This window comes from Lagenorhynchus albirostris, chromosome 18, assembly GCF_949774975.1.
Source record: "Lagenorhynchus albirostris chromosome 18, mLagAlb1.1, whole genome shotgun sequence".
In the NCBI taxonomy this organism is placed as follows: Eukaryota; Metazoa; Chordata; class Mammalia; order Artiodactyla; family Delphinidae; genus Lagenorhynchus; species Lagenorhynchus albirostris.
Genome location: NC_083112.1, coordinates 31,348,881 through 31,356,341, shown reverse-complemented (window position 1 = coordinate 31,356,341; position 7,461 = coordinate 31,348,881).

Genomic DNA, 7,461 nt, shown 5'->3' with positions numbered 1-7,461 from the left:
TTAACTACCTGCAGTGACTTAGGAAAAGCTCCCAACAAGTTTTAGTTTTTCTTTTGAGAGGAAATTAAACAAAGCTGTTGACAACTGAATAGTTTCCTCTGGGAAGGAGCATGGATTCCTCTCCCAAGGAGAGCCTGAGCAGCCAGGTGGGCAACTTACAGGCAAGCACAGTTTCAAGGAAAGGAACTGAAAGGATCTGAGCTTGCCCACAGCAACAGGGTTTATTTATCCTGAAACACTTCTTTCCATTATATTGTTTAAATTTCTAATTTGGTAACCACCAAATAGGGTCATTAAGGTATGTTAATTGAGGTGTGTTCTGCCAACCTCCTCAGAGCATGTAGATGTGAGTATTTTACTACAAAGGACCCAGGGCAAAGAAAATAAATTTAGTGGGTTTCATTTTACCCACTGGTGTAGCAGTATTCATTTAAAACTAATTGTGGTCAAGAATTAGTTTCTTTTATTCAATATAGACATGTATCTGTATCATGTCTATGTACAGAACTATATTCACTGTTTTAAACATCAAAAGGTTGAGAAGTTTAAAATGATAAAATATTACATCCATTACTATTGACTACAGAAGATTAATAGCATTATTAAAATGTGAAAATATGAATATTAGCACCTTTTATTATGTATGGTGTTTTTAGGAACATGAGGCTTATCCATTTTTCATCATCATGTTGATGGTGTTAAATACGATTTTGTTTTATTATACTGAGTACATTTGTGTACATACCATACTCTTCTATTATTCTGCGATGTAATGGTGGTTGCTTTATTATGCTATGGATATTGGTATATCCTTATTTTGTTAATCAAAATCTATTTGGAATACTTCCAACTGTCATCTGTCTAGGAGCGAAGCTTCTGGGGCTGTTGAGTGGTACTTTCTAAGAGATGCATACAGTTGACCAATACGGCCTTAATATTCCTCTCAGCTTGACTAACCTTTAGACAGGTTTCTTCCTTTTCTTAGGACATTGACCTTAAAAACCTTGCATTTGGAAATTCTTTCTCTGCCCCTTTGAGATATAAACTTTTCCCAGCTTCCTGTCAGTTTTACAGACCAGGAATGTATTTCTCCAGGACCTGGAAGTCAACCCTTTGAAATGTAATCATGTAATCAAGGAAGATAGAGCCCTTCTCTTGTAGTTTCTATGGGGTAGGGAATCTAACTTCAATAAGATAATTGAAAATTAGCTAATACAAATAATCTAATCATGAATCATCCTAGCATTTAAAAATCTTCTTGACTTTTATTTTAGAGGGGTTATGCATACTGTAATAGTCATGAATAAATTCTTTGCTGGTTTAACTCCATTAGGTGCAATTTTTTTTTTTGGAACATGGAAATTTTGACAATTAGGGTTATGAAAGAAACAAATCATGAGTAAAATGTAAAAAAAAAATGATGGGTGGTCTGTATATGGGAAAATAACTTACCAGATCTTTACAGTATTGGATAATAGGATAATGATAAAGACAGTACAGCAGTGATATCACCTTTCCTCACCTTTCCTCTTAAGGAATCTTAAGATTCCTTAAGAATCTTAAATTCTTCATTAAATTCCAAAATGAGACATTAAATAAAGTTTCCATGATCATAAAGGTAAAACAAATTCAATAGAATCTAGAAGCTTGAACACTTATATTGTTTTTTTTCTTCTTCTTTTTTTTAAACCAAGAACGCCTTAAATTTTTCATCACTAGACAAAGACAATAAATCTTGAATTTTTCCTGTGATATCATTTTAACACCTCATGTTAAATGTGCACACTATTGGCCCTGATACTTAGATTAGAATATACTGTCCATAAGCATTTTGTTGTTTGAATGCCTACTTAAGGCTATATGTCTAGTTTGAATACTGCTGACTGTGTCATTCCTTGACATAACTCTATGTTTTCGAATTTTCTGGAATAAACATGAGTTGCTTTGGATCTTTTCTTTATCCCTATATTGTCCTTTCAATGTGTTCCTTTTGGGAATGGTTTGTGCTTTCCCAAGTTACTTTCTGATTCCCCTGGGGCTTGTTTGAAATCCTATTTCACTTTATATTTAGATATTTTTAGCAAATAACATTCAATGCCATGGCCTGCAGTGTCATATGTATGCAGACAGTACTCAGATATTCTTCCCAGTCCCTGCAGACCTATGAAGCAGCTTGATGTTTGTATAAATGTCTGTGTGATATTCAAGCATGAATGTCTTCAAATTTCCCTGAATTTAGTACAGATAAAATTGGGTTGCTACTGATTGGTTCTCCAGTATAAATGTTTAAAGTGTCAACCATCCTGGTAACCACAAAGAGGTGATTTTCTTTGCTTTAAAATCACACTTTTGACCTTTGGATTACTGTAAAGTTGTGTGTGCATTCATGTGTGTGTTCGTGTGTGTGTGTGTGTGTGTGTGTGTGTGTGTGTTTTACTAACCATATAATTTCATTTTTGTACCGGCCCAGTGCAAACTTGTCACATAAAGATTTTCTGATTCTGGAAGGGTTTCTGTCACAATTTACAATCACTGACCTTCACCTGCCACATTGCAGTCTGATTCTAATAGATCACAAATCCTTCTACACCTTCTTCTTTAGCTAGGAATCTATTCTTTTATGCCTGAGAACTTAAAAATTACTGTTGATTTGTAAGGTTTAACAAAAAAAATTGTTTGATTTAGCCTTTTAAATATTTATTGTATCTTCTTTTATATTAAGTCTGCATAGCACTATGGGATGGACACATGAAAGACACTTATAAATGTAAATGGAGTAGATTGATAGGCCATGTGAAGTGTTTGCAGGTAGTACCATTTTACAATGAGAAGGGCTATTAATGAATTCACGATGATTCTGAGTTATGAATAAATGTACACCAGGCAGCCAAGGAGTGTACAACATTTTGGGTACTACATTAAATAAAGGAGGTAGAATAAAATTGCTATGAAATGGTCTCAATTCATTAGTCTGGTAAAGTTTAGGTATCACTTTAACTAAACGGGTATTCTGGATGATAACTGGTGCTTCCTTCCAGCCCTTTAAAGAAATGGGGCTTTACATTCCTGTTTGATAGCCTGAGAAAATGGAATTAGTTGAGTCTGCATTAAATGGAAAAATACATTTAATTGATAGACCAGAACATAGGAACATCTGAAAGTAATGCTTGCCTTGCCAGATACAGTTATGAGATTTCTGAATCTGATCAGGCTTTTCTGCTGAGAGTTGAGAATGTAGATACATGTGTTGATTAGAAATGGCTATCAGAATTTGTAGGAAACAAGGCCACAAATAATTTGCAGAGCTCTTATGCACATGGCTTTCCAAGCTTACCTTCTGGAGTTACTGACTCACCAGAAAAGTCTGGGCACATCTTCTATCTCCCAAGAAGAGTCTTGTGGCCCTGGGATGCTACTATTTTAGTTAAGCTAAAAGATCCACCCACAAAATAAGAATATAAAATTGTTATTAACAAAGCTAATACAATTATATTTTTCTATCTGTGGTACAAAGACGATTAGACCTCAGCACAGTAGAACTTTGGGTTGCGTTCTTCATTTCCTTTGAGATAAACTAGAATACATGATCCTTGTTCTCATCTGAGAGCATTGATAAGCATGGTAAGAACAATCCTTACATCTCACATGCTCAAAGAATGCCATCTAGGAGCAGTTATGTATACTGTGTTTAAAATGTACTGAGATGTATCTAGTTACATTATTTCCTATTGTTACATATACTGCATGATACTCCTTGGCATCTGCTTTGTAAGAAATAATAAATTTCAGGGTGTGTTTTTCAATTTTATCCCTCTCCTTCCTCATCCTTTGTCTTTCAAAGTATCATTCTTTCACCCCTACCAGAGTCATCTCTGAATTGTATAAAATTCTTACATTCTCATTATTTGCTATGGCTGCTGAATGACTCAGAAACAAGTGAAGGGGTTTCATGCTGACCAGCTCCAGCATCATTCTTCACACAAACTATGTTATCCTTGTCATGGTTTTTGCCACGGTGCAGCCTTACCTGAGAAATTCCTTTGATATAACACAGCAGTATCATACTATAGAACTTAATTATTCAGATTATTTTATATTCTACAGTACCATATACTGGATGAGTGAGAAATTACCAAACCTTTTTTTTTAAAAATTAATAAATGAAAGGAAACTAAAATTAAGAGGAGCTAAGCTACTTGCCCAGATTCATAGCTAGTAGGAAGTGGGAGCAATATTTTTTTTTCAACTCATGCTCTCTCCACAGAACTAACAGTCAAACCTGTGAGTATAGGTTAGAAGGGAAACCAATACCTTGATAGCAGAATATTCATAATGTATCTTTCATGCACAGTGTGGAAATGGGCTGGAGATTTGCACAAAAATGATTCTGGGGACTCACTTAGGTTTATAACTGTCTCTCCATCTTTGATCAGTCCTCAGGTCTCAAGAAATCCACATATAATTATACATATATACACATACACAGGTACATATATATGTGTGTGAATATATGTATCCATTTGGTACTTAAAAATTTTTTAATGACCATCTGCCCCTCAATACCACCAAGATAAAGTAAATAATTGTAATTATGGTCTATGGGCCTTTCATAAACTGGTCCCTATCCACACTCATCTCTCAATACTGCCATCCTCATATCATAGCTTCTTGTCGGAGTACATTATTTGCTTCTCCTCTTATGCATACTCTGCTTTTCTTCTGAGTCTTACAAGTTTCCTCAGTTTGAAGCACTCTGATTCCCACAGCTGGGTCAGGTGACTCTCACAATGCCCTGTATCTGCCACACGTCATAATTGTCTTTTCACTTATTAGATTTTAAACTTCCTGAGGAGAAAGATTTGTGTCTTTTTCACCAGTGTGACCTTAGCTTATATAATAATGTAAAGCTATATAACAGATACTCATTATATATTTTGAGGTAATTGTAAAGGTAAACATGAAAGATTCCGAATGAGCAAATGTACCAATGCAACCCACAAAAAAGCCTTTAAACTCCTAGGGATCTCATAATTTGATCCTACCTCCTGGGAAGTCTTTCTGACTATGAGCCCACTTAGGAAATAAAGCACATCATGGAAGTTATGATTCCCTTTATGATAATTTTGGCTAGACCTTTAATTTAGAAGAGCTCAATGTTCTAAGGTATAAAACAAGAGACTGTCATTATCTTCATTCATACTGCTGGTCTATAGTCACCATCCAAGGCCTGTTGGTCTACAACAGGGTACTTGGGATTCATCTCAACATGTATATGCCTTAGCCACTCTTAAAACTAAAGAAGAATAGTAAATAAAATGTTTAAAATGAGAAATAGAGGCAGGGATAGCAAAAGGAACAATTTTAGGGGGAGCAAAGTACTGGGAGTTTGGATTAACAGATGCAAAATACTATATATAGTATGGATAAACAACAAGGTTCTACTGTATAGCACAGGGAACTATATTCAACATCATGTGATAAACCATAATGGAAAAGAATATATATATGTATAACTGAGTCACTTTGCTGTTAGCAGAAATTAACACAACATTGTAAATCAACTGTACTTCAATAAAATTTTAAAAAGGAACAGTTAACTTAAAAAACATTCACTATTTTACTTTCATATTCAAAATTTATTTCTAAAATCTGATAGTAAAACAAAATGACATATGTGTCCCTAATGAACAAAAAATGTATGAAAAAAAAAAAAAACTCTCTTCCCTCCAGAAAATTCTGAAAAAACAGGCTGAATGAATACTTCTTACACGTGCTCACACAGATGCATCATATATGCTGGGAGGACAATGCATATGTGTGCATGTGTAGTAATCTCTTATTATGCTATGCTCAATAAGCAACTCATGAGATGCACACATGAATATAACTGAATCCATTGGTAGATAGGAGGTATAGGAAATCAAGACAAAGAGTTTTAAAGAAGTTTCAAAGCTTTGGAATGGCATCAAGAAACGGCTAAGGCCTAGTGAATCCAATGAACAGAATATTATACAACATTTTGAAAGTTGAAAGCCTTGAGTCTGGGCCCACCTTTTCCTACTGTCCTATACCTGCTCAGTTTATACAGGGATTTTTCCTGTTTTGCTTTGTGTGAAGGTTAAAAATCGGTTATGAGAAGTTTTGAGATTTTAGGAAATAAATGAAAGAAAGAGAGAGGAAAAATGGAAGGAAGGGAGAGAGGGAGGAAGGGAAGGAGGGAGGGAGGGAGAGAAGAATGAAAGAAAGGAAAATTTGCTTCTCAGCTCAGCCACTTATAGGGGCCCCAAATGGCATTTTATGTTGGGCTCCTATCTTACAAATGCCTCTGTCATAGTTATGTGAAGGGATAATTTACCTCATCCAAATTAAGGAATGCTTTAATATCATTTAAATGCACATAGAGGAAAACCAATTTCAAAGTACCCTTTGTGTGGTATTTAAAACTAGCAGATACCTAAACTTGCTGTCATATTACTGATCCATTAAGGGACTATGGCATTTAAAGTTGTTCATTCAGAAAATTACGATTTGAAGCAGGAAATGAATGAATTATTACATTATCGTCAAAAGAAAATGTTATACATGGAAACAAAGAATGCTGGGAAAAAGCCAATGCATCTGGGTCATTTATTATTTTTCTTATTATGAATAAAAGTGAAGAGATTTTTGACATAGAAGGTGGTTTCCCACAATAAAATTAGCCGGAAATGTAGAAAGAGCATATCAGAACAAAAATTCCCTATTAGAAAAAATCTGAAGCTTAAACTCTTCATTTTGGAAAAGGGACGAGGAAGGAAATGCATGCCCACCCCTGCAGCAGTGTAAGCACCACTCCCAGCTCCCTTTGCATCTCTCCTTATCCAGCCAGCCAGGCTGTGCATATTTATTTTATTTTATTTTTTTTAGTTTTTTTTTAACATCTTTATTGCAGTGTAATTACAATGGTGTGTTAGTTTCTGCTTTATAACAAAGTAAATCAGTTATACATATACATATGTTCCCATATCTCTTCCCTCTTGTGTCTCCCTTCCTCCCACCCTCCCTATCCCACCCCTCTAGGTGGTCACAAACCACCGAGCTGATCTCCCTGTGCTATGCAGCTGCTTCCCACTAGCTATCTATTTTACGTTTGGTAGTGAATATATGTCCATGCCACTCTCTCACTTTGTCACAGCTTACCATTCCCCCTCCCCATATCCTCAAGTCCATTTTCCACTACTGGGCATATACCCTGAGAATACCATAATTCAAAAAGAGTCATGTACCAAAATGTTCATTGCAGCTCTATTTACAATAGCCAGGACATGGAAGCAACCTAAGTGTCCATCAACAGATGAATAGATAAAGAAGATATGGCACATATATACAATGGAATATTGCTCAGCCATAAAAATAAATGAAATTGAGTTATTTGTAATGAGGTGGATGGACCTAGAGTCTGTCATACAGAGTAAAGTAAGT